The sequence below is a fragment of the Dermacentor andersoni genome, chromosome 7 (genome assembly GCF_023375885.2).
Source record: "Dermacentor andersoni chromosome 7, qqDerAnde1_hic_scaffold, whole genome shotgun sequence".
Classification (NCBI taxonomy): Eukaryota; Metazoa; Arthropoda; class Arachnida; order Ixodida; family Ixodidae; genus Dermacentor; species Dermacentor andersoni.
In genome coordinates this window covers 106,588,176-106,614,789 of record NC_092820.1, presented here as the reverse complement: position 1 = coordinate 106,614,789, position 26,614 = coordinate 106,588,176, and positions in this window count along the sequence as shown.

The window sequence follows — 26,614 nt, the reverse complement described above, 5'->3', positions numbered from 1 at the left end:
AATTGAGATGTTTTGTAGACAATCTTATCGCAAGCAGAGTAAAAACATTCTGTAATCACATCATACTTTATCAATATCCGGAGGTAGAAATTTTTTTGTTGACCTAACTTGCGAGACAGACAACGAAATTTTCAGGTAGGATGAAAAATGGCGAAAAAATTAAAAGCCCTCGTCTAGAACAGTAAAGTAGCCATCACGATAAGTGAACACTTCACGGTGAAAGTGAAGTACTCATCTTGGTTATGTGTTAGTGAAAAATTGCTCCCAAATACGTGTATTATATTAACAAGGTATGTACGCCGCCATGAATACGAATTTTCGTTATCATCTGAGCATTCGAGCAATACTTCGTTTAAGGTCTAACGGTAAACATTTCAACGCTACATAGAGTAAGGGGTAATGACCCATACCAAAGTTGGGAAAGGGCTGCAGGTAAAAATGGTGGATGGGCATGTTCAAAATTCACAGGCAATAACGCGATGAAGAGCTTAAAGGTTGTGTTAGAGAGTGTTTGTTCTTGCTCGAAAAAAACACAGTACGTAACATTACTTCTAATGCCCTTAAGACTTGATAAATTCCTTTTTAGTTATTACGCATGGAAGCGAATGTAGTAAACAATTACGCACAAGACGTTCGATTTACTGAAATCACAGAGATGGATTGAATCAAGTTTGCCACAGGAGTCATGGGTGCAGTTCAAGTATCACTATTCAGCGTAATTATAAGGTAGAATAACCGGGACATCCATTCTTCGGAATGCAGTGGGAATAACATGGAGTGCCCCACTTCGTAGATGTGACCAAAGAATGGCTAAGCTCTGATTTTATCTAGCAGAGAAGCTTTCCGACTTGGTAAGCGCTCGGCTGGCATAGTCAACTGCATATTAGGACCGCCACTTCGTTGGGCGAGGACGCATTCCACAAGAATCTGTGCGATAATCTTTCGGTGTAGCGAGATCAAATTATCAAATTGTCGTAGAGTGGGAGACGACATGAGGAAAATTAGTAAAGACTTGAACACTTCATTTCGTGCTTGTCGTACTTTTAAATCTTTAGAGGCGTTCTTATTTATATTGCTTGCACCCAGTTTTGTTTCTGCGTGCTTCTCTGTTAGTTTAGATAGCTGTGGGTTGTGTATTTTGATTTTTGGTTACTTTGTATTTGAACTTTCTTGAACTCGTCCTCCACTTCAGCCCTGTCGTGGTTGCTTCCTGGCTATGGAGTTAGGCTGCTAAAGACGACGTCGCTGGATCCGATCCCGGCCACGGCGGCCGCGTTTCGGTGGGCGTGAAATTAGAGATTTAGATTTAGATTTAGTACTTAGACTTACGTGCATCTCAGAACCTCAGGTGGTCCAAATTATTGTCCTTATCGTCCACTACAGCATGATATTTCAGATCATGGATTTTGTCACGTAAAACCCTATAATTGTTTCCTCAATTCCGTATTCATGCTTTTGAGGCGAACGCATTTGTGCGGTTTACCCACCCATTTGTTTTCATTATTGTTCTTTACATCTGAGAAACTAGATTTTCTCTGCACTTCTACGACTTTAAGAGAGGGTCAAGCCCTGTCACCCTGCACTATCTCATTTGTGATTACACCGTTGCCCTCAATGATGCCCGACCCACCGATATTTAATTACCTTACAACCTCGACAAGATCTCCGATGCACAACATGACATTTGCGAAGGTTATCACTGGTAGCATCACATTAAAAGTTCAATGCACCACCTCATGTTAATCGCAGCTGGAAAGCAATCCATAATTTATTTTAGCTGCAGTCCACTTACGCTTCATCAGATTTTCTCAGTAAATGTTTAGGTGGCTCTTTCCTTTGGTTACACGTACATCTCGGTAATAATACTGCATGCCTCTTGGTTAATGGTACCACTTGATGGTAAACTGAAGCGGCGACGTTTCTCGCCTGATTCATAAAAGTTATAGTTCCCGAATTAGGGCCTTTATATGGGTCTCTTTGTTGCAGCACCTCCCCCTCCTCCCCCCCCCCCCCCCCTCCCGTATTAGCAAGACTTTCAATTTTCTAGTTTCTAGTATCACAACGTCGTCTGCACACATCAGCTTCGAGGCCTCATGGTGCACCATTTACCAGCTACGAGTGCAAAATGAATCGAACCCCACTTCGCTGTTTTCGCTTCTCCTATTCACTGCTTCGAGTCGCCCATAACATAAAGCGTGAATAACAATGCAGTTCCTTGCTTCTGCCATCGGTAAATTTGTACTAGATGTGTGCATTTCCTGCTTTCCCATAACCTGGGAAAGCAGGAATCCTTAATCGATTTTCCCTATATATATCTCGCAGCAGCTTCTAAGATCGCCATCTATGGCGTCTTCATCAAGAATATATCATATCAATTCTCTGTCTACGCTGCCGTTACTACCCTTAATATTTAGAAACGCCTTTCGTAATGGTGTACTCTGAACCTTCTAAATCCGTGTTGGCTGAGTTAGGAAAACGAAATTGTCCTCTTTATTGTTGGCTTGTCTGAACACATTTTGCAGTTCCCAAGTATATCACTTTTCTCCACTCACTTTGACAACAATAATTTTTTTACTTTTACTGCCATTCTGTATGTAAAAATCCTCGGTGTAAATGTTCTCTATGAGCAATTTTTCTCTATAGAATCTTTATCGCCTATAGATTAGGTTGGTTCTGCTTTCTGCAACAGAACTCAATTCCTTTTTATGATTTGCTTGACGACACTAGTGAGCTGTGCCTTGCTATTTGATTAGCTGCATTTGCATTTCCCTGGGTTCAGCTGCCGTAAAATTACAGCCGTTTACTTTTGCTTATAGTAACACGTTTATACATCAACTTTCTTTATATCTGGCCTTTCTGTTGGAGCCTGGACTGCGCTTTCATTCTTCCGGAATTTGTTTCTTATAAGCTCCCTCGCGAGCCGCAGCGCGTTTTCTCCTTCAACTATGTTACCGTTTTTATCCTGTACCATGGTTTGTGAATATTCACTTCATGTTTCTAGTCTTCAGCAATATTTGAGAATTACTCCTCGTTTGATAACCCTAGTGCAGCCCTAGAGGTCGCATAAAATAAATAATTTTTGGAGCGCCTTTATCGCGTTCGCGAGTATGAAACACCTTACGCTCATTTCTGCATAATATTTTTTTTCTTCGGGCTTTCAGGATGGCCACCGGCAGAAACGTGGGTGGCGCAGTATCAACGATGTAGTGTCATGGGGTGTGGTAGATGAAAGAGGGGCTTTTTTTGCCATAACAATTCAGACATCGACAAAGAGAATATTCCAGCTTCCCAGCCTATAAAATTGATGGGCCAGCAGTAAACTTCAAGTGTCTGCCACGCACGTTATAGATGAGTATAAAAAGAGGAGTAATTCTGCACTGTTATGGTGGAGAATCAGAAATCTTTGAAACCGCCTAGCAGGACGTCCAACGTGAGTGCTGAAAATATTTTACCAATCCGATCTCCTTCTTCACAGAGGCCCTAAAGTTGATATGAGTGATATTTCAAGAAAACACAGCCAACCAAATGTCTAGTTTGGTGGCGGAGAGTGCAAGCGAATGGCTGAGTAGGATCGTCACAGATTATCTATCTTCAGAGAAGCGGTAAACCTAACATTTTGTCACTACTCCTCTACTGTGCCGGGTAACAAAGGCGGCATCATTTCCGGGTCAAAGAAAGAGAAGTAGGCATGGTTAGTTGATATTGTAGAACAACAGACCATTGGCCACAGGCCACACCTTTGGATACCGCGAATATCGTATCGAAGCCATAAGGTGCAGCGGTCTTGCCGGCCAGACAATCCCAAGCGAGGAGAGTCAACAATGCGCGTGTTTATCGGTCAGTCAGTGGTCTGTTTTGGGACTGTATGTTCGCTATAGTATGGTTAACGGCGCCGTAGCACCTGGTAATATCGTCGGCAACGTTACCCTTACTGGCGCTTGCACTCGAAAAGTTCAGACAGAAATGAGAAGACAACTGTCTTCGCACTCAAGGTAAATGTCGAATCGGACATGACCCGCCACTGAATCTTTTTAGTCGTCGCAAGCGGTGTGCGAGTGGAAGGCAGGTACCAGGGATACACGGAGAAGAACGATGATGCGGCTTTTGGCAACAGAGCCTAGTTTGCCTTCGAGCTCCCGATAGCTTCGATTTCTCTGCATGCCGGTATCTGCACAGATATTCTCGCGATCATAATCACGAGATGTGAATTTCCGACCTTTTGTTGGAATTGTAGCAGTCCATGCTCGCAATCGTGCCGGGGCACTAGGGGCATTAAAGGTGATGAACTTCGGCTTACAGGACGCGTGAACACTGCAGCACATCATTATTTGTGAACCATCCTGCAATCCTACTGTTGGAAGGCGATCGCCTCTGTAGTTGTAGAGCTCTCGATCTCTTGATCGTGTTGGCGGCATGAAAATGCTGATCGGGTGCGTAGCGTAATACAGGAGCAACTACGAAAGTCCTTGAAAACTAGAGGCTGGACGCTACAACGAATAAAATTATGCGGATCCCACGCACTATGCAAATCGATGTAAGCGAAGCTTTGTCTGTAGTTTACTGTGATTATAGATAATTAGCGATGATGTCCACGGGGAATGTTTAATTGCTTCAGTGTTTAGTTCAATATGAGGGTGGTGAGTTGATGTTAAATTTTACCATGTGTGCACCGCTGCTGTTTCTTTGCGTAGAAGAGAGAACAGACGGCGAGACCTGTTTGCTTGGAGCGTTGTTGTACAGCATTTTTCATAACCTCCGAGAAGCTTAGCATTGTCATTCCCTCACACTGCACATCGCATCGGAGCAGACGTGTGAAAGTTAATTTGAAGCATGGGGCTGTACCTGCAAAACAACAATCGGAGTATTAGCGCGCCGTTGTCGCGGCCTCCGAAATATCTTTGCCCTCCACCGTTCTTTGTGCGAGTGAAAGTGTGCGAGGGTAAGCTGGTAACGACGGCTCAATCTCGTGCACGCTAAGGAGGGAAGCGGTGTGAAGCACGTCGTTTTCAAGGCTGCGGGGGGCGGGGGGGGGGGGGGGGGGGTGAGGTCAGCAAAGCATCCCTAACCTTACATTCTTATGTGTATATTTTTAAATACCAGAATAGCGCGGTTTCGGTGCATTGCTAAAGAAAGAGCGATTTACAAATAGAAAACTAATAAAGGTCTCTGGCAAGCATGCATGAGTGCTGCGATGTGAGGTAGTGCTCTGTACCGTTTAGTTACTTTTACACTGAACGGCACGTTAGCAACCTGAAGAAATGACAGGCTGGAGTCATGTCACACTTCCAAAGTCTTTAAAAATTTTCTGTACGGATTATACAGTTTTAGTCCATGACCAGATTTACTATTAGAGGCGGTCCTTGCTAGCAAAAGAATTAAATGCATATTCGACAAATTAACAAACATTCACTGGTTAGGCTTTCAACAAATTACTTAATGGAACATATCGATTTACATATTCTAGCGGGTGAGACTGCGAATTATAACCGTTAAAAAATCTCATACTTGGATGACACCATTTACTAGATATGCGCCGTTAAACTGGCGCTATAAGGGCACGGCTGTTCCACATACTTTCTTAACAAAACGTCGTTTTATGCATTGAATCCCAAAAGTAAGTGGAATGCCAATGCATTTCTTCGCACCAGTTCAGGAATTAAAATCTCGAAACTGGTGTTGTCCTGAGAATTTTCTCCAAGTGGATTCGCCTTGCAAACTCTCCGGCTAGAATTTGTAAATAACAGTATGCGTGTCAGGGTAATTATTCAACATAGGAATTGGTGAATTACTGTTAATTGGTCGATTATGCATCTAATTTTTTGTGCATGTCCGCCTCTTCAAGTACACAAGCTCATGGTGTAGAATTGTGCCATCTGCCAGAGGAAATTGAAAAATATTTGAAAGTGTTCGATGAAACCCAGTATATGCGACAGCAGGCCTCTTTCTGACGCAACCCTGCTGACGTATTACGCGACGTTTCTTGACGACATGGATCTTGCCGGTCCATTAGAATCGAGGGGCCAAGAAAAACCTGGCAAATGTTCTTCTTTCACTCAAGAATTGCTACCCACACAGTATAGCATTTGATTTCCTTTAACAAGACTGGTTACAAGAGGAGTCACGCGATGTTTATTGGGTGCATGTATGAAAAGTGTATTGCAGGCTTCTCACGACGACATGACTGCTGGTCACCCTGGTTTCCAGAAAACCTATGACCGCGTCAAAGGTCGCTTCTACTGGCTTGGATTGTCCGCTAGTGTAGCGAGGTATGTCGCTTCCTGCACCCTATGTCAGCGTCGAAAGCTCCCTACATCAGCTCCAAGCGGACAACTGCAACCGGTTCCTTGTCCGTCGCAACCATTTGAAGTCGTTGGCATTGACCTGTATGGTCCTCTTCCTGCGACTCTCACCGGTAAACGATGGATTGTGACAGCCATTGATCACTTGACACGCTACGCCGAAACAACTTCTGTGAGTTCTGCCTCAGTCTCTGAAGTTGCTGCATTCATACTTCAATCCTTAATACTGCGCCACGGTGCTCCTCGCGACTTCTTGAGCGACCGTGGAAAAGCATTCCTCTCGCAACTAGTAGACGAAGTACTCAGAGCCTCCAGAACCACCAACAAGACTACCTCCAGTTACCATACGCAAACTAACGGCCTCGCAGAGCGATTTCATCGCACGTTGTCCGACATGCTAGCCATGTACATCGAACCGGATCACAGAAACTGGGACGCAATTTTGCCATTCGTGACTTTTGCGTATAATACCGCCGTTCAACGCACTACCGGTTACTCGCCATTCTACCTTGTCTATGGTCGTTCGCCCTGTTCCTGTCTTGACGTCTCTTTCTTCGCGCCAACTGTCAATTAACGTCTATCCTCCTGTGAAGAATATGTGTCCCGCATTCTACGTTGTCGCCAGCTCGCCCGCATCAACACCGAAGCATGGCAACAGGACCGCAAACAGCATTACGACGCCTCACATCGCGTCGTGTGCTTCCGCCCTGGCGACGATGTGCTACTCCGGACACCAGTTCGTACTCCTGACTTGTGTGACAAGTTTAAGCTTCGGTTCATCGGCCCCTACAAAGTCTTGGAGCCGACGTTTCCAGTGAACTATCGCGTGGTACCAGTTATTGTTCCAAATGACCGCCACTGCCGCGCCGCTGAGGTTGTCCACGTTTCCCGTATGAAGCCTTTCACGAGGCGTTCGCCGTCCCTTTGAATTGCGACCAGGATGGCCGCTCTCGCGCGAGGGGACATTAGTGTGGCCATTTATAAGCTATTCTTTGTCATCTGAACATGATCATCATCATGTGGGGTTCATATGGGCTTCTTCTTCACCATCGCTTGTGGGGCTGGCTCTCGAGTGTGATCCGTGCTGTGGGCGTGATCGGTTGGCCGCATCTCCGACTCGGAATAAACGTACTGACAACTGCTGCGTCACAGTATTTTAGTTCACAGCATCCCGCTTCTTCGCTATTTACTTGTGATTTTTGTATCAATACTGGCTCAGGATTTTATTTGCCATTTGGTTTTTCTATTATATATCACCATATTCACACCCACTTCAAGACATAAACAGAATTGCCGGGCGTCGTACACACACATTGGCTATCACCGTAAGCTGCAGGATGAGCAAAGCCATAGGCACAAAGAATACGACGCTTAAACGTAGTGTTGAATTGAAACAACCTGCAAAAGCAATTGGAAAGCGCTTAATATTCTCCTTCAAGAGCGGAACGCAACTGTATTCAAAGAACGCTGACTGCTGCTTCAAGCTTCCCTGTAACTGCAGCTGATGTAACCGTGATGTTTAGCGGGAAACGCTGACAGCGAACACTATGCACGAAGGCGAGCTTTTTCGTAGAAATGCGGCATCTTGCGTTGGCCGATCCTGGAGGTAGTACACAGCCGCGCCAAAGAAATTACGTCATTCTGATGTTTCCGTTATTTTTTCGCCCTTTTATTATTTCAGTGGGAGAACAATCGAATCTAAAGGTGTGCGCTGTCGGTGTTATGTTTCATAACATTCCTTTGTGGGCTGTCATTCTCAAAATACCGAGGAATATCCTTGTCAAGAATATAGGACAAGGTATAAGCAACTTTAGTGATAAAATGGTGTGGCAATATAACCCACATATACCGTGTGTCGTATAGCAAGGCGTGGTATATACATATACCTAAATATAGACGGAAATTTCCGCTCACGGGGATGCCAGACGCCGGCGCCGATAATAGATTTTCTGCGACATGGTGCCATTAACGCGACCCCGTTAGTATAGCACAAAGCTGAAGCTAACAGGCTGGTTAGACGGCAGCGAATCGTCAGAGAGCGACACGTTTTGATAATAATATGCGTTTAGGTGTCTCTTATGTTTTCTTTTTGTGGTCATTTCATCTCGCACGGAGAAGTATAGCGTCAAAGCGTCTGGAAAAATACCCATCCTAGACGCGATGAGTGAGTGCAAGTTCAAGCTAGAACAAAAAATGATAGCTGTTCTCAAAAGACATCAATGAAGACCTGGATGACTATCATGAATGACCACCACACTTCTATCTTTCACCACCAAATAGAGTGTCGCGACCAGCACGGAATCTCAGGCTATTGCGTGCAAGGAGAAAAACAGCCTATAATACAATAAGGAGAAGTTCCCAGCACAACCACTAGTGTCACTGCCTCCGACAGCAGGGCATGCAGAATACAATTTTGCACTAAAACTGTTCAACTCACTTTAACGTGACCAGTCAGAGCAGCCCACAAAGATGAAAGCAGGCGTCATAGTCTGCTGTCAGTTGTGGCCGCCGCCCAGTCGCTCGCAACAGCACGTTCCATCGCTTACCCGCGTCAACTCGAGTTGCGCCGAAAGAGGTAATCATGTTCGTAAGACTGTTGGTCCCATACCCTAGAAATTCTTTTTTGTGCAGGCACCTGTGACAGAAGTTCAGCGTTTGTGAATTGACTTAGGGTTACGTTTGGCGCAAGCGCTGATGTTCGCACCTGTCTTGCCATTACATGCACACCATTTCTCGAATACAGCCCTCCTTTTTGCACTGGAGGGCATCGAAAGCTTGCTCATTTTACGAGCGTTTTTAGCGTCGTGGTTACGCTTTTCGCGCAACATCTTCCTTACGCCCAAATTTGATCGCAAGTTCGCTTTCTGAATATATGAACGAAAGGCAGTACTGTCTAGGATACGATGCAAAAGGCCAATACGATGACATATAGAAAAGCGAAATTGCGCATAACATAACGTAAGACCGAAGAATGATGTGCCGTACCAAAATCGCGTTGACGGCTCCACAATGTATGTGGTTGTGAAATAAAATGAACCTCATGAACGGAGCGAATAATCGTCTCATGAGTGGTCTTGCAGCTAATCGTGCTAAAGGAAAGCGTACGAATGCTTTTCCGTGTGGGTAAAATATTTTTAGCGGACAACACTTACCTAGAGACCAGGTCTACCTCTCGATTGTAATGGACTACAAATATCCATGCCACCATCAAGCGTCGTGTGATAGGTCTGCGAGGTGTGTTCATCAAGCGGCCAGCGATGCAATGTGTTGAATGTGACATGGCGCCAACGTTTCATTACTCAGAAGTGGTAACGCACGGTCGGTGTAAGAAGAGTTGTACACTTCCTATCGCGGCACCTCTAGTATATTCATAATTCTAATTTGGTATTGATGGCAGCAACAGAGGCATCTGGCAATCTTTGCACACGAGGCCGTACATTCTTGACAGGAAAATGTGCGTTAGCTGCTTTTACTTGAATAGCAATGTCTGGTTATCCAAGATGCATCAATGGCCAGCCAGCTCCTACAAGAGAAATCGTTCGTTTTTGGTTTCTCCGGGAGCTCACATAGAGCCCTCATATTGCCCAATTAAAGAAGAAGCCCAAAGCTACTGTTCACGTCTTCAAATTAATTGCCGGCAAAACATAGGGATCATCACGGGGCTCCATACTACAGTGTCACCGATCCCTTTATAGCGAATGCGTACACTATAGTTCTTTCGCGCTTGCTAAAACATACGAATAAAATCATCGAGCACTAAAAAACGTGCAAGCACACACACTACGTGTTCACCTAAGCCTTCCGCGCAGCGCCTCATAAGCAGGAACAGCTACGATGAATCAAGGCCATCCGATCACGAATTACGTTACCACCGACACACCTAGGGCTCATATTCGCCAGGTTTCTCGTGTGCAATCAAGATCTCTTGCCTACCTGCCCGAACGAAGACCAGAATCGTCATTGTACAACGTGGTCTAAATTCATCATGCCTCCCTATTATCAGGTTTCACTCCCTCGGAACGTTCATTCACCTCAAGTACGCATTTCCCTTCTGAGAATAAGAATTTAGAAAAAAACCTAACCTGCCTACCTTGGCGTGGTAGCATGTCGATCTGGAATGTTTGCACAATTTCTGTTTTTGGCCGAGTCCACAAAAATGCAGATTTCTCTTCCACCCAGGCCAGCTCCACCGGCGCAGCGTTTATATCACCACAATCAATAAGCGTCAGTTAGGAGATGTCTAATTGCACAACATGGACCGCCACGGAGCTTGCTGTCCTCCGAGGTTTCATTGATTATATTGTTAGGAGAACGAGCAATTAAGCATGGAAAGCTATTTACAACGGATACTTAACAAAACCACTACAGCGCTGGCCAGTTCAGCTGACAGCTCGATACCTAGGAGCAGTTCATCTTCTTCGTCGAGACGCCCGCGTGCATTGTCCAAACGAAACGAGCAATATCTATGTAGCATTATCCCCGGCGGCAGAATCACCATACCAGTGCGTCTAAATATCAATGTTAACAGGAAAGAATATCTCAGGCGTGCGATATGCACAACGTCAGTGGAATGCGGGGCAGATGAGAGACTAGCATTGACTGGGGCCATTTCATGTATCATTTGAGTCACGATACGCAGTACTTGGTACAGCCCATCGTGACGGGTCGTGGACCATAGTAGTAAGAGAGATCTCGATGAAAAGTGCACGGCTCTCTGTTGGCGGTCACACAAGCGCCGTTGGCTCTCTTGGGAGGTCAGGAGACGTGCACGGACAAATTTGTTTTCTGGGCTGCCCTGATATGACGTCAAGTGTGTATTGGCTGGGTTCTGTTCTAGCGGACGGAAGGGATGTGTCGATTGGCAATGTTGGTTCTCGGGCGAACAACAGAAAGAACGGGGAACAACCGGCAGTGTCATGGCACGAGGAAGTATATGCAAATGTGACGAAAGGTAGAGCAAGATCTCATTGAGTTTGGTCATACGAGACATATCCGTCAGGATTCGGATTAGACTCTCCGTGAGACGATTAGTTTGTGGATGGCAATACGTGCTCAGCTTGGGCTTCGTTGAGCAGGAATGCAGAATATCGGCAATAACTTTTGAAAAGAATGTTCGACCATGGGGAATGAGCAACGGCGTAGAGCTCCATGTTGTAAAATCACGTAGCGTGGAAGAACATCAGGGACATCTGCGGCGCAGCTTCTTGGAAGCGCTCTGGTGATGGCTTAATCGCTGGCCACAGCGACTCACTTGTTTGAAAATGTTGGGAGAGGGAAAGCACCAAGTAAATGCAAGTCAACGCGAAAGAACGGCTTTAAGGGACGTAGAGTGGTTGAAGGCATCCGGCAGCGAGCGTCGTAGCGTTTCTGGGCGCTGGAATTTCCCTCACGCCACAACGTCTTTCTGGACGGAGCAGGAAAGGCCTGGTCAAACGAAGCGCCGGCGAATCAGGCCACGAGTGCGGGAGACGCCGTGGTGACCGGTGGTTGGTAAGTCGTGAAGTTCGTGGCGAAGAGCTGACCGGAGGTGCCTAATGATGACGAAGAGTAGGGCAGGACCGTCGAGCCGAACATTGTAGCGGCATAATACACCATCTCGGACGACAAAGAAGTGAAGGGACGAACGCGAAGGCGAAGATTCAAAGCGATCAATGATGGCGCGCATGGGGACACCACGGCGTATCTAGTCGGCGACGTGGCGCAGTTGAGAAACGGAGAAAACGCAGGCTTTGGCACCGGTGTCAAGGACGGCAGGCGGTTGATCCACTGGATAACGTAATAAACAGTCTGCGTCTTGACGTCTGTGGCCGGACTTGTACACTACTGCATAGGAGTATTTTTGCAGCCTCAGCGACCAAGCCGGCCGGTAGTATCCTTGAGGGACGAAAGCCAGTAGAGCGCGTTGCGGTACGCCATCAAAGAGAAGTGTGTACCAAACAAATACGATTAGAATTTGGAAGCTGCCGCGAGGGGAGCCAAGCACTCATGCTCTGTAATCGAATAGTCGCGCTCCGTTCTGTGAGGAGGTAGCTAGCATAGGCGGTAACACGGTCTTGCCCCCCTTCGCGTTGGGCTAAAGTATGGATCTCTGCATAAGAGGACAAGTCAAAGTGAGCCAGTAAGGTGGCGTGGTGAGAATGGTGCTGAGATAGGCAAAACTGGCACCTTGAGCAGGACCCTGCGTAAACGGCATATCCTTTTTCGGAAGATGAGCAAGTGGTAAGGCAATCACTGCGAAATTCTTAACTAACCGAAGAACAGAATCCTACAAAATGACGGACGTCTTAGACAGACGTAGGTACAGGAAAAGACGCAATAGCATGACTTTTCTCCGCTCTCGTACAATACGGGAAGTGCCGACGAGGTGGCCCAGCACTGCAATCTGCCGGCGACCGAAGCGACACTTCTAATATTTCAGTTGGAGGCCACCTTTTTTCCAGAATACCTAATAATATCCGATAAGCGCTCAAGATGCGTCTCAAATGTAAGGGCAACTACGAGAATATCTTCTTGGTAGCAGAGGCAGGTTGACCATTTGAACCCTTGCAGCAAGAAGTCATCATACGTTCGAATGTTGTTTGGGTGTTGCATAAAACAAATGGAATAACTTTGAGTTGGTATATACCTTCAGGGTTGACGTAAGCGGTTTTCTCTTGGTCCTTATCATTCACAGAAATTCGCAACAACCATAGGGAAGGTCTTTTGTTGAATAGTAGTGGGTAGCGTGGATACAATGGAGAGCGTCGTCCATGCGAGGCAAGGGGTGAACGTCCCTTTAGGTAGTTCGGTTTAGATGACGGTAATCTACGCAAGAACGCAAAGTGCCACCTTTCTTTTTCACCACAATGGGCTACGCCCAAGGGAACGACGCGGATTCAACCATGCGTTTGGCAAGTATCATGTTCATTTCATCTTGAATAACCTTACGCTCTGATGCAGAAATTCGGTGTGGCCGGCGATGAATGGGACTACCTCCACCCGTTTTTATATGATGCTTAAGAAGTGAAGTCTGACCCAATTGTTGATTGTTGAGGTGGAGATGTCGCGGTAGGAAGCCAAATAGCAGCATAAAGCTGCTGCTTGTTCAGACAATAGGTTTGCAGCACTCAAGGGAATAAATGCGTCGAAGCGAAGTGCATGCTGTGCACATGGTAAACAATCGGAGCTGCCATCTACTGAAAGAGTTGTGCCATGACCATCTGTTATAGCACGCATCATGGCAACCGACATGGCCTGGGGTAGAAATCGCGTTGTCCAGCGAAACTTACTACGGATGCCCAGTTATCGGCAACGGTGACGACGGAGTGGGGCACAGTGACACTGCGCATCAAAACGATATCAGGAATAGTTGTGACGACGCAATCACCATCGGGCACAGGGAAAGGTGATAGCAAATCGATGAAAGTCAACAGTCGGCAGGTGGACGAAGGTGGTCCTAGTAAAGTTGTTAGGCAGTACTACCGAAATATGGAAGAAAAGGGGAAGGTCGAGGCGAAGGCTACTGGCAGAACAGTCGATCAGAGTGGAATGCACTGTAAAGAACTCTGGCCCGAGGATTACGGCATAGGGACAATTCGTCAGCACTTTACAAAGATATGGAACGTGGCGGCCGGTGATGCTTCTACGGGCGGTACACATTCCAGTGACGGCAATAGTGCTGTCATCCGTGACGCGTTCGGCTCGTGTAGTAGCAGCCACGACAATCTTCTTTAGTAGACAATGGAGGTTAGCACTCATTATGGACATTTGTTCTCCAGTATCAGTTAACACCGTCAAAGGGACTCCGTCGGCCTGAACATCTGGTAAGTTCTCCTTCGTTGGGACCGTCAATGGAAAATTTTGCATAATGAAGATAATTCAGCACTAAATACAGGAGCTGCATCGTCTAGTTTTTCATCTGGGATGCTTCATAATTCGTCAGCGATGAACAGCAGCGTGGCTAGGGTGACGGGGACCGACGGCGCTGAGGTGACAGCGAATGAGCAGGATGAGTGTCAAAAAAGGAACATCAGAGGTTTCGCATATGGGCGAGAAGCTCGGGAAAAGTAACTGCACTAGGGGGACGTCCAGGGGCTACATGGCCATTTGGTGGCAACGGAAGCAGGTTGGCTTGTCATCCGGAGTTCTCCATTCAGTAGGGTTGCGGAATCAGAGAAAATACAGGTCGTTATGAGGCACAGCTGTCGGCAGCATTCTGGCGTTAGGTCGGGAGACTGCGCATGCAGCAGGAAAATCGAGGTTGGCAAATGTTTGCCGCACAACTGCCTGAGTGAGTAAGATCGGCGGTGCTGATTGGTCAGTCGTCAGGGGGCGTGGTCAGGGGCGTGGATGGTATGGGACTACACTTGCAGCCTAGACCTCGTGGCGATCAATACGCGTCACGTTCTCATTGAAAGGGGGAGGGCAGTGGTAAAGTCGACACAGGATGATCTCGGAGCCGTTTTAGGGAGATGGGAGAGCTGTGGAATGATCAGCCAGCTCGAAGTGGCAGCATTCTTTGACAATGCCATCGATGGTGGAAACCGTTTGCAGGTCAAGCTGAACGCGTCGTCCGCGGTCGTTTTGAGGACGTGGCCTACTTTGTCAACCTCATCCATATTATTGTCAACTTTCCTACAAAGGTCAAGCACGTCTTGTGTGTGCAAGACATACAATTCAATCGAATACTACACTTTAATAGCAAGCTCTTTTCCTATTGCCGCCAGTTAGTGACCAGTCTGGTTTCCAAAAAGGTCTCCAAGCTTCTTCTTGAAGGCTTCCCGTATAGACAGCTCCTCCACGTGTGCACGGAACCAGACACGCGGTTTTACACCCAAGAACAATATCGCATTTGATAGTATTATGATAGGGTCCCAGGAGTTGTTCAGGCTAGCACGCTCATACCTGCTGAGTTAGTTGTCAACGTCAACATTATCTTGGCCGGAGAATATACCAGGACCGTGGGGCTTGGTAGCCGTGACATATGGTGTCGTTGGAGTCGCAGGAATAGACGCGGACGACCTGTCGTTACTAGGAGCCATGGTGAAAAGCTGGACGGTGCGGCTTCTGGGAGGAACGTGAACCTCCACCAACATGTTACGTGAGCGAGGGATTAAACTCTAAAGGGTATTTATAATGTATGTTGTGTTGTTTTTTTAAACTTTATTTAGCTCTATTTACAGAGGTGTTGCGCGGCTGTCTGCCGAAATCTTCAGTCTTGACGCTTCTCTACCGAGCTCGGCTCAGCGGGGTCGACTCCCTTAGCCCAGGGCTCCAACGGCCTCAACCGCTTTGTGAGCTTGCTGCACTAGACTAATTTGTCTTCGCACGTGGTCGCTTGCCAGCAGTGGCTCCCATTGCTGAGCACTTGGGTTTGTAATTATTGGAATCGCATTTGCTTTTTGGCATTCCCTGTAGCCTCATAGAGGGCGGGTTTCATGTTGCCTGAGGGCATTTGCCAGCGTGTCGTGTAGGGTGCATTTTATTTAGTAAGTGTAGGTTGGGAAAGGTGTCTGTTTCAAGTTGTGTACAGTCGACTGCCTCTGTCCTAGTTAGAGATTTATACGGGGGCACGTATGTCTTTCTGATGCCTCTTTAATGTGTTAGAATGGCCGAGTACCTTGGGCACTGGCGATGGGACCTTCGAAGGCGAGTTTGCTGCGAGATCGGTTTGTAGTAGGGTCTCGAACTGCCCTGTCCTCCTTCATGTTTCTGCTATCCCCGCATGTCCCGGTGCCTATGTGATCTTCTGTTGTATCGTGGTTTGGATCTTCAGTAGATCCTCTTGTCTAGGCGTCCGTCTCGAGGAGGACACGGAGTACGGTGCAACTTACTCTGCCGCTTAGAAAGTTTCGGCAGGCCGCTTGTTAATCAGAGATCATGTTGAGCGATCGTTCGGTTCTGAAGCCCTCCGCCACTGCTAGAGCGGCAGCTAGCTCGCCGGCTTGAATTGCGGTACTGTGTTGTAGTGAACCATAAGTGATTTATTGGTGCTCCGAGCCTATCAATGTGGCAACTATTCTTCCTTTCTTAGGGTTTTGCGTGGCCACATGCACATACACTCTTGTTCTTCTTGTTGGCATAGGTTCGCTGTATATAGTCCGCCCGTGCTTCTCGTCTGCCTTGGTGGAGGTTCGTGTCCATTTTTGCTAGAAATGGTGCCACTCGGAGCCTCCAGCAAAATTTGTTTACGATTTCCGATACTTTGGAAATTTTCCTTATCTGTCTGGTGTATGCAAGCTTACGGAGAAACGCTCGGCCCTTGGAAGTTTGCATTAGCCTCTCTGTGCGTGGAGTTGGCCTTCTCTCTGTTCTTGGAAGGTGTTGTGGACGCCCAACACAAGGCGCTTGTCTGTCGATGTGCTGACTCGTAGCTGGAGCATTGTCCTGTACGCCTTGTGTATGATTATTTCTACTTGTAGTTCTTAATACACATTTATGCTTTAGTATGGTGGCCTGTAAGTGACCCTGCTCCAATAGCAAGCTGCGTTCAAACTTCAGGGTGTCTTCACGCAGCCTCGTGAAGAAGGCACCCTGACATATTTTCCTCGTGTTTCGCTTCGTTATTTTTCTCGTGCTTTGCTTCGTTGCATATACTTTTACACGGACCCGACATATACATGGACCCGACACGAACTCTCGACGCCATGTTGCCGCACATCACCGACGAAGAGAATCTGGACGTCACCGCCTCACTCTGGCGCTTTGAAGAAGCGCGGAAGCTCGCCCACCTACGGATCAAGAACGAGAAGAGGACCCACAGCCGACAATATAATCTCCGACGACGCTACGTCGAGTACCAGCACGGCGACTATGTTTGTGTTTGGACTCCAATATCCCGACGAGGACTTAGCGAGAAGTTTTTGCGACGCTATCCTGGCCCTACACGACGATCCGACATATTTGCGCACTCGACTATGAGGTCGTGCCAGACGGCATTTTGCAATCACAGTGGAACCACACACGGCCTGCAATAGTCCATGTTGTGCAACTTAAGCCCTTCTACCAACACTGGCTAACTCCGGGGCTTTTTGCCTTCTTTATTTCTATTCACTGCATGTACTCTAGTGTTTTTTTCGCGCTCGTATTTGGAGCAGTGGAACGATGCTTTTTAAGAGAGGTGCGTTCACACATACACTTATTCGTCCTCTTCTCAGAGACTGCATTTCTCCCACTTACAAATTAAAGTTATCGTTCAGCGCAAGATGCCCCTGCATGATTGGAACTTAATGGAATATTATTGATGGCTGTATGCTTTGTTTGTTGTTACCGCAGCTTGTGTAAACTCAGTGCAAGCGCGACGCGAAATTTGTAGTAATTTCTGGAAGACATGCGGGCGCCAACAATTACTCCGCAAACGTTGATGACTCATGTGCAAATGCCGACATGCTTGACCGGCAGGTCGGATTTTTGACGTTCGCCTACTGTGTTCGCTGTTGTCGTTGTGTTTTGAGTGCAACTTACTCTTGCGGGCACAGGTTCGCCCAATAAAACATTAGTTCAGCTGTTGGCAGTTTTGCTGCTGTGTTTTTTCCCAGTCAATGCTACGTGACAATATATTCATGAGGTAGTGCGAGGAATCTGGCCAGGACCAACTGCGCCATCGCTGACCTTCGCAAATGCCATTCAGTGCTTAAAATCACATAAAATGACGGGGTTTCAAAGTAAGCAAAGAGTGGTGGTCTGGAGGGCCCACAGTCAACGCACTGCACTGCACTGAGGCTCTGCAACGCTTGGACGTCTTTCGAAGCCAGAGGAGCGCATAGCAATGTTAGCTTTTGAGAAAGGCTCAAGAAAGTGAAAGAAATGGGATGCGAAAGTGCACAAACATCCGTACCTCAATAGTGTGGACACAGAATGGGAAATTCCAACCGCGTGTAAATTGATTGGAAGTGTAAATAGACAACCAGGCGTCCTCAAACAAAAAAAAAATAGGCGAGAGATACATACAGTAGCACAAAAGAATTAGGATCATGGTGATGTTCATATTTATTGGCTGAGCTCGTTGTCCAACGACATAAAGATGCTGTAACCATTACTCGTACAGGACGAGGCATGTGCCCGCTGCAGCTAAAATCTGGACGCAACTCAGCACACCCCAACGGAATGCGAAGGTATTCACCCAGCGAGGCCTATAGCAAACAGCCCCCTTCCAGAAGCAATGCCATTCAAAGAACGGACGGAAGCATTAACCAATCAGCAGCCGAGATGGGCAAGAGCCGTTTGAAATATTTATGAAAAAGTAGCCAGGATAACTTAGGATAGCACCGGCTTGTTTAGAGGCATACGTATCTATACAAAGGCCATATATAGGTTTTAAGGAACCGATAAAATAATAATGCAACAACCAAAATTCTAGGCTGCTAAATATCTATAATGTTATACGAATGTCTCAAGGATGAACAACGACTGTTTGTTGAAGCCTCGTTTCGAAGCAGATGCCAATAAATTATCTTCATCATCAACAAAATCATTATGATCATCAATAGGCACTAGCCCGGCTGCAGTACACGTCTTGTACATGAAGCGTTGGGCTTTGGAAATATGATGTCTCTACATTGCTTCAATTCTTATCGCATTAACATTGACACCAACTCTTAGATGCTATCTGCGGGATTTTTTTCAGTCCTAACATTTCTCCAGAGATATGATGACTCTCGGTATCTTGAGTTAAATGGCGACACAAATAAATCATCATCCTCATCATCATCATCATCATCAGCCTGTTTACGCCCACTGCAGGGCAAAGGCCTATCCCATACTTCTCCAACTACCCCGGTCATGTACTAATTGTGGCCATGTTGTCCCTGCAAACTTCTTGATAAATAAACGACGTGCTAAATGAAAACGCTGGTGCTTTGGTGTATGTTTGGGGAGCTAATGAAATTGAGCTATGGCAAAAGGTGCAGAGTGAGGTATAAGTAGACTACGATGGCCAGTCAGGTGCCTGCTATGGCGTCACAGTTTTGCCAGCAGACCGAAATCTTTACCGACGGTCCCGAGTAAAATGTTCATGATATTCTTGTCGAGCCTGTCCACTGTCCAGATACAGGCTTCAATCTGCGACCAACATCCTGTCCCTTGAGAAGAGTCTGCCTGTGAGACACCATTCTCTGCGGCAATAAGGCCAGTCATTTAATTATATCGCAGCGTTTCCATCTTTGTCGTGGCCCCAGTGGTGTGTTTGCTTGGGGACATCAGACTTCCAGCGATCAACGACATCAGGTGTTACCTGAAAGCCTGATTGACAACTGGAGAGACGTGCCTGTGGTGCTGTGGGCATACCTTGCCAGGGTCCTGGTTATAATAATCGTAACGGATAATAATTGCGAGGAACTTGTACGCCAATAGTATAACTGGGATCGTTTCAGGTTTCCACATTTTTCATCATCATCGTCATCAGCCAATTTTATGCCCACTTCAGGGCGAAGGCCTTCTTGAGATCTCCCATTACCCCTATCCTGGGCCAACTAATTGCAATTTGCGCCTACTAATTTCCAAATTTCTTCACCTCACCAAGTTTTCTGCCGTGCTCGACTGCCCTTCCCTTCTCAGGGCATCCGTTCTTTTAGTCTAATGGTCCACCGGTTATCCACCCTAGCATCACATGGCCTACCCAGCTCCATTTTTTTTCTTTTAATGTCAATTAGGATATCGGGTGTCCCCATTTGCTTACTGATCTACACCGCTTTCTTCCCGTCTCCTAACGTTACACCTAACATTCTTCGTTCCATCGCTCTTTGCGCGGTACTTGTTGTCGAGCTTCATGTTCGACCTCCAAGTTTCTGACCCACAGGTTAGCACTAGCAGAATGCCTCGGTCGTTCACCTTTCATTTCAATAATTCCGGTAATCTTCCAGTCGGGATCTGGCAATGCCTGCCCTATGCACTCCAACCGGTATTTATTCACCTGAAAATTTCCTTCACTTCATCAGGGTCCCCTCTGAGTAATTGACCTAGGTAAACGTACTCCTTCATAGACTCTGGAGGCTGTCTAGCGATCGTCAACTGTTTTTCCTGGACACGTGATTGAGCAATATCATTTTCTTTTGCATAACAATTTTGAACCCCACACTTACACTTTCTCCGTTAAGGTCAATGATTTGTAGCGATTCGCATTTTTAAGCATGTGTATAGGACTCTAGTAAATGGGAAGATTATATTTTTGCACTGACCGATGGCGAGGGCTTGGACATGGCCGAGGTGGATGGTACTTCTTTCATGCGTCAGCGGCATGTGGACGATATAAAACATGTTCTTAAATGATGGCAGCAGAATTTATTAGAAGCACATTTGTCTGCCCAGAAGATGCAAGGGCTGCAGGTATAAAACCTAATTAGGTAATTACCAATGTTGGCAATTTACACGCCAAGAGGATGCAGTCAGAAAAAATCCTGACCACGATTTGTAAACCCAAACCTGTTTTCTGTTTCACTGCATAAAACAGACGCGCGCACAGAGCGCAAACACACATTTTTTGGGGTCAGGAAATCCCTCACGACGAATATTTACAGGTGCCGTCAGGTTTCATTTAAACGAGCAATTCAACTCAACGATGAAAATGCTGGAGCACGTCAACAGCCAGTCTCCTACATTACTAGTCACAACTCAATGTGGAACCATGGCTCCAATTACTGTCAGTACTCGAACTCTATAGGATTTGCGTGCTGCTTGCGCTTCATAATATGCTGCCTAAAGCTGCAAGAGCCGGAATGTACAGCGCTTAGTTGTCCACCTCCCTGTTGACGGCTTCACTGTTAATTCACCGAAAAAAAAATGTCAGAGAAGGCGTTCGCCTCAATTTTGTTTTTATCGCTTTCAAGTACAAAGAACTCTAACTGACATTTCCCGTTTCAAGACGTACATTGTGCTGCCTGGCTATATTTTCATTTAAAAATGCAAAAACGGAGCTTAGCGTGTTTAACGGAACCCCCAGATTGCACGAGGCAGTTCGTGGGCTTCGCCGCCACTTAGCCCTACGCAGGTCATTTACCTCAAGAACATAAATACATATTTTTTACTACATGTATTCTGAGCATGTCGAATATTCACGCACATGCATAAAAGGTGCGGAATAAAATAATATTAAGATTATTTGTTATTGTTATGCTCGAACTCTCGTTTTTTTTTTTCGTTATTGTACGAGTGTGACCTCGCGCGTCTCAGCTGTTTTCATTCGCATGGCATTCCAGACGGCGTACTGTGCGACCTATAATATAAATAAGCAGGGAGACCGATTCATCTAGATAGAACTCGGGGACTTCTAACAGAGGCTGTCCGTGAGCCATCGTTCATAGGCCTCGTCACACAAGCGTTAAAACCCAGGTTCTTGACAAACCTGATGAAATGCACCGTCGAACTATACTTTTCCTGACTGCACTAATGGCCACTGGTACACCTGGTAAGGGCGCTACTTCTGTATTGTCGTGTGCGTAGACTCATGGAAGTAAAGAAAAGTTTAGCGAAATTATTACGTGCAAGCCGTTTCAAGCATTCGGCGTAATATAGGCGAACCAACTGTAAATGTATGGCACTAGGCGAGCTCTCACCAGCAGAAAAGCTACAGAAATTCTGAGAATTGTCTACTAATGCGTAAGCATTGATTAGCTCGGCTATAATGTCGATTTGGCTAGGTTTTGCTTACATAGTTTTCCGAGAGTATGCGCGCATACCCATGACCTTTCCAGTAGCAAATAATGCTTAGGCGTTAGTAAACCATTTTCAGATTTACTCGCCGCATCCGGGCCATTCAATCCAATCGTACGAATTGTGTTGGAACGCGGAGCTCGAGCGCGCCCCGACTGAGTAGAGCGGTCGAAAGGGAGCAGCAGCTGCCGCATTAACGCTCGAAGCGTTGCGTGAGCTGAGAATGCATCGCCGCGATGCCTTGCCACTGTCGCTGTGTCGCTGCAGCCTGCGTTGTGACTGCGCCTCGGTAATGTCCAATGAAAACGCGCCAAGCGTCTCAAGAAACTCGCTCGCCAACGAACTTGTTCACTTTCACATTGGGCCAGCCCAAACTCTCAAGTTGGCTTAAATTCTAAGTTTGCCCAATACAACATATCAATTGTAAGAGCACCAGATTTCAAGTAGGCCCACCTCGAAATTGAACTTGGCAAACCCCAAAATTTCAGTTGAGCCATCCCACACCCCAGACTTCAAGTTGACCCAGCTTTGAATTTAAGTTGGCCCGCATGAAAATTTCAAGTTGACCCAACCCCAAATTTCACTATGTCGTAATGACAAAGCTAAACATTTCTTTCGCGGCAAATACACACGGTGCCTCTCAGACCATGACCCCAATTATTCAGCATGAAATGCATTTAGCTCCCGTTGATGGCGACCTTAAAGCGAGAGACATTATCCGGGTTTTGGAAGGGCAAAACGAGATCATCCGAGCAACTAGTCAAAACTGATGAAAATGTGGTCTTAGGCCCCATACCCTATGTACACGGCTGTATTACTTACGCTAGTTACGGCCCAAACAGGTCACAAAAAATATTGTTTCCGAGTTCCTCCGAATGCTCACAATATCACTCAAGCTGCAACTTCTAGTACGCTGAAGTTTTATTTGTTTTTTTCCGTTAGTGGCATTCAAATCGCAGATAAAGGGCACCACACACGCTGCATGGCGCTTCCTTTGAGTGGTTTTCTTCTTCTAGCTGCGCAGTGCACTGTCTGCCTGGCGTCTTTCTGAGCCTGTCGTGCAGGCTTCAGCTGATTTTCTTCTTTTTAGCTGGGCAGCGTCCATATGAAGCAGTGCACAGTATGGCGTGGTGCAGTGTGGTGCGGATTGATGGGCTGGGGCGTGCCGTTGCCAACATGCACCACACCCAGTTTAAGATTGTGATTAGTATCACCTGCAACCAATCTGCTTTGCTGGTTGCCATTTCGTGCTTACATCTACTTTCGATTACGGAAGAGCCAGCAACTTTTGACTATTGAAAGACAGGGAGCATTACATTTGGTGCTTGCTTAGTTTACAAGGCGGCGAAGTTGGCTAGGGCTCCTCGTAAGCGCATGATTCACACTCATTCGTGAGACCTAGGCATGCCCTATCTTCAACGCCAACGTTTGTATCAAACCTCCTATATTCTTTCAAAATTTCTGCTCCAAATGAAGGTGTAGCTCACGTGTAAGGAGCTACCTGAGGGCCTACTTCTTTTACAATTAATTTGTCCTGCGCGTTAACCTTCTCTCTACTGGCTACATCAGAGCTTAACGAGAGTTATTCTTTACTCTGTTGTCTGGATCGTTCAAATAGCACTTCCCATCGCCCACTCTCACTAGCGGATTACACAAAAAAAATTGTCAGTTTTTTTGCTCTTCACCCTAGTGACCATCACGCACGCCAGGCCGTACTATGTTCTGTTTTTGTGGGCACACTGATTGCGCATCGCCGGTGTTTTAGCATGGCAGAAGGTTTAATAGTAAAAGAGCATGCGACGTTGTTTTGCCGGCTACTTGCCAGGAGATACACCCAAGAATGCAAGTTATTCTGGAATATTTACGTTCCCTTGTTTTCAAACGTCTACGTCTTCGTCCTCTCACGAAGCAGCATAATTATGTCACCGTAACAACTCGCCCAAGTTTAGATATCATTACATATTATTATAACGTTTCGCGTGTAGAATGACAAGTTTACCTGCGCGACGCTTGCTATGTAGCTGCCACGTGAATTACATAAATATCCGATTTACGTGGTCTGTAGCCCTCACAAAGTGTAAACCACAACATTAAAAGTCACCGTACCTTGTCTACGCCATATGGTGAACTTGCAGGACACCACAATCGTTACCGTTCATGACATTCAAATACGCTTGTACGCGTTCCAAAAAAGAAGCAGCCAATTACGATTACTTTTTTGAGAAATTTATTTCATTACCCTTATGAATTACTGGTCCACAAAAGCAATTGATCCATCAAAAAAAAGTAATCTATTGCTTTAACCTAACTATTCTACGCACATAGCAAGGCTTGGGAGCAGGCTAGTTGGACATTCATGAGCATAGCAAAATTGTCATTGCAACGGCATTGTGCAAATAGGGATTAAATAGAACTAGATTGCTTGGCTTTTTCAGCGCGCTCTCTGGAACAAAACACAAGTTGTTTACCTTCACAAAACAAACCACCGTACATGCGTAGAGGATATGCTGCTGGATGCTAAGCACGAGGTCGCGGGATCGAACCCTGGCCACGGTGGCAAAATTTCAATGTTGGCAAACTGCGAAAACACCCGTGTATTGAGATTTACGTACACGATGAGGAAACCAAGCTGGGCCAAATTATTCCGGAGCCCCCAACTACGGCGTGCCTCATTATGAAGTCGTGGTTATGGCACGTAAAACCCCACATTTTTTTTGCTAAACATAGGTTTCCGAAATTTCTGCCCCACCTTCTTTTTTTTTTCGTCAGAAGGCATCTGGCAGCGACATTGTAAACTGGATCTGTGTGGTCGCTGGCGAGGAAGGCTGTGTCGTAACACGCAAACACATTGCTCACAAGTTTGGTCATGGTTAATAGCGACTATTGTATAGGTGCTTTATGATGCGCAGTACCTAATTGTTCATGGGGATAGAAAAGGCGCTCCCATTAAGGCCTGTGAAAAACTTACAGAATTCATATGTCATTCCCTGCCGTCGACGTCCGAAGTGGCCGTGATTGCGCTATAGAAGCACAGTCTCTGTTTCTCGGGCATTATCTGCTGGTGCTTCAGCCAGCACCCTTCTCTAGACATTATCTCACAAGTGACGTGCAACGATGCCACAGGTACGAAGTGTAAATAGGTGATACGTTTTCGCAGCAACAGTTCCAGGCTTAAATATGTGGTAAAATGGCAGAATTAGAGAGTTTATTTTTGCTTGACATATGATACGATACAACGATATGTCAGATATTAGGCCCTTCGCGCATGTACGTCGTATATGTAGGAATTACTGTGGTGGTTGCCACAGGTAAAATTAATAGCCGCCCTTACCTTGACTACGCTGCAACATGGCAGCAGCAAACGTAGCCGAGAGCCCACTCGACATTCCGCTTCACGCTTACTACTGACTCTCGGCCTGAACAGCAACAAATAAATGGTAAAGTCCATCATGGCTTACTCTCATCTCGCTCTGAGGGCAAATCATTAAGTATGTTTTGTCGTTAATATTGAGATCAGCTGTCCCAGTTGTGAACGCAGCTGGGACTACAGAAGCAGCGCCGACCAGTAAAGGTGGTTTGTTTTTCGTTTAGTAGATGGAGCCACAGCTTAGCGCTGGTGATGCGTTGACGATGCAGAACGCTAAAAAGGTCTAATTGTTCACTGCATCCATAATTTACTACTCCGCTCTAGTAGGGCACGTGATGACGGTGTAGACAAGCGCCATATAGACGCCAAGCAGACGGTGCAGCCTGTGTGAGCATATATCAGGGCGTTTGCTTCTACAAAAACTGGGTAAGTAGGCGGCATCGAACTGCTAAGAGAGCGCATAGACGAAGCGAAGCCTCGCTTTGGCATTCATGGAAATGCAGCCTATAGTTACAACATATAAAAAAAAAAACATTTTTTGCCTCACTCCACCAGTAGTGGAGGACGTAGCGAAGCGATATCAAGCAGACATAAGCAGACTACCTGGCGCAGATGAGCACATATTAAGGGGCAATCTGCCTTTCTGCTGGCTAAGGAACCCCTGCAGCCTCACCAGTGCACCAGTCGTCCTATCCCTGATGCTTCGATCTAAACCGGTCGCGGACGCATCAGGACAGGCCAATATGCTTCACCTGCAATAGGATAGGCCATATTTCCCGCATTATCGCTATCGTCGGCAGCCGTCACCTCGTCCCGCGTACACATACGGCCGGGAAGACAGTCAGTGCTCTCCGTTTTGTGCTCGCAATGTTCGACCGCACCCTGCTGTTCCTGTCCAGGCTCCGCACTACGACCAGTCGCCATCCCCGGAGAACCGGTGTTCTCGCTCCCCGCTACCACGTCGGTGGCTCGCCGTCGCCAAACCCTCGTCGTCCATCTTCGGAAAACAGACCAGTGCCGCTCACCGTGGGAATGCTACATTGGCCGCTCTATCCGGAAGTTCTCTGTTCACCCGGGCTACCCGGGTGAACAGAAGTGCACGGCGCAGAAGTGCAGAAGTGCACGGCGCGCTTCTTCCAGCGCTCGTAGTCACAAGGGCCGAACTGTCTGTCACGAGAGCTCGCTTTTCTCGTCGTCTCCGCAAAGTTCTTACGCCTGCCATATCACCTGCCGTTCACCTTGATGACGGCGGTACGCCTTCCGGCGTTGGCATGTGCACTGCGCGTGTGAGCTTCGCTGGCCACCAGACCCCAGTTCTCGCCGT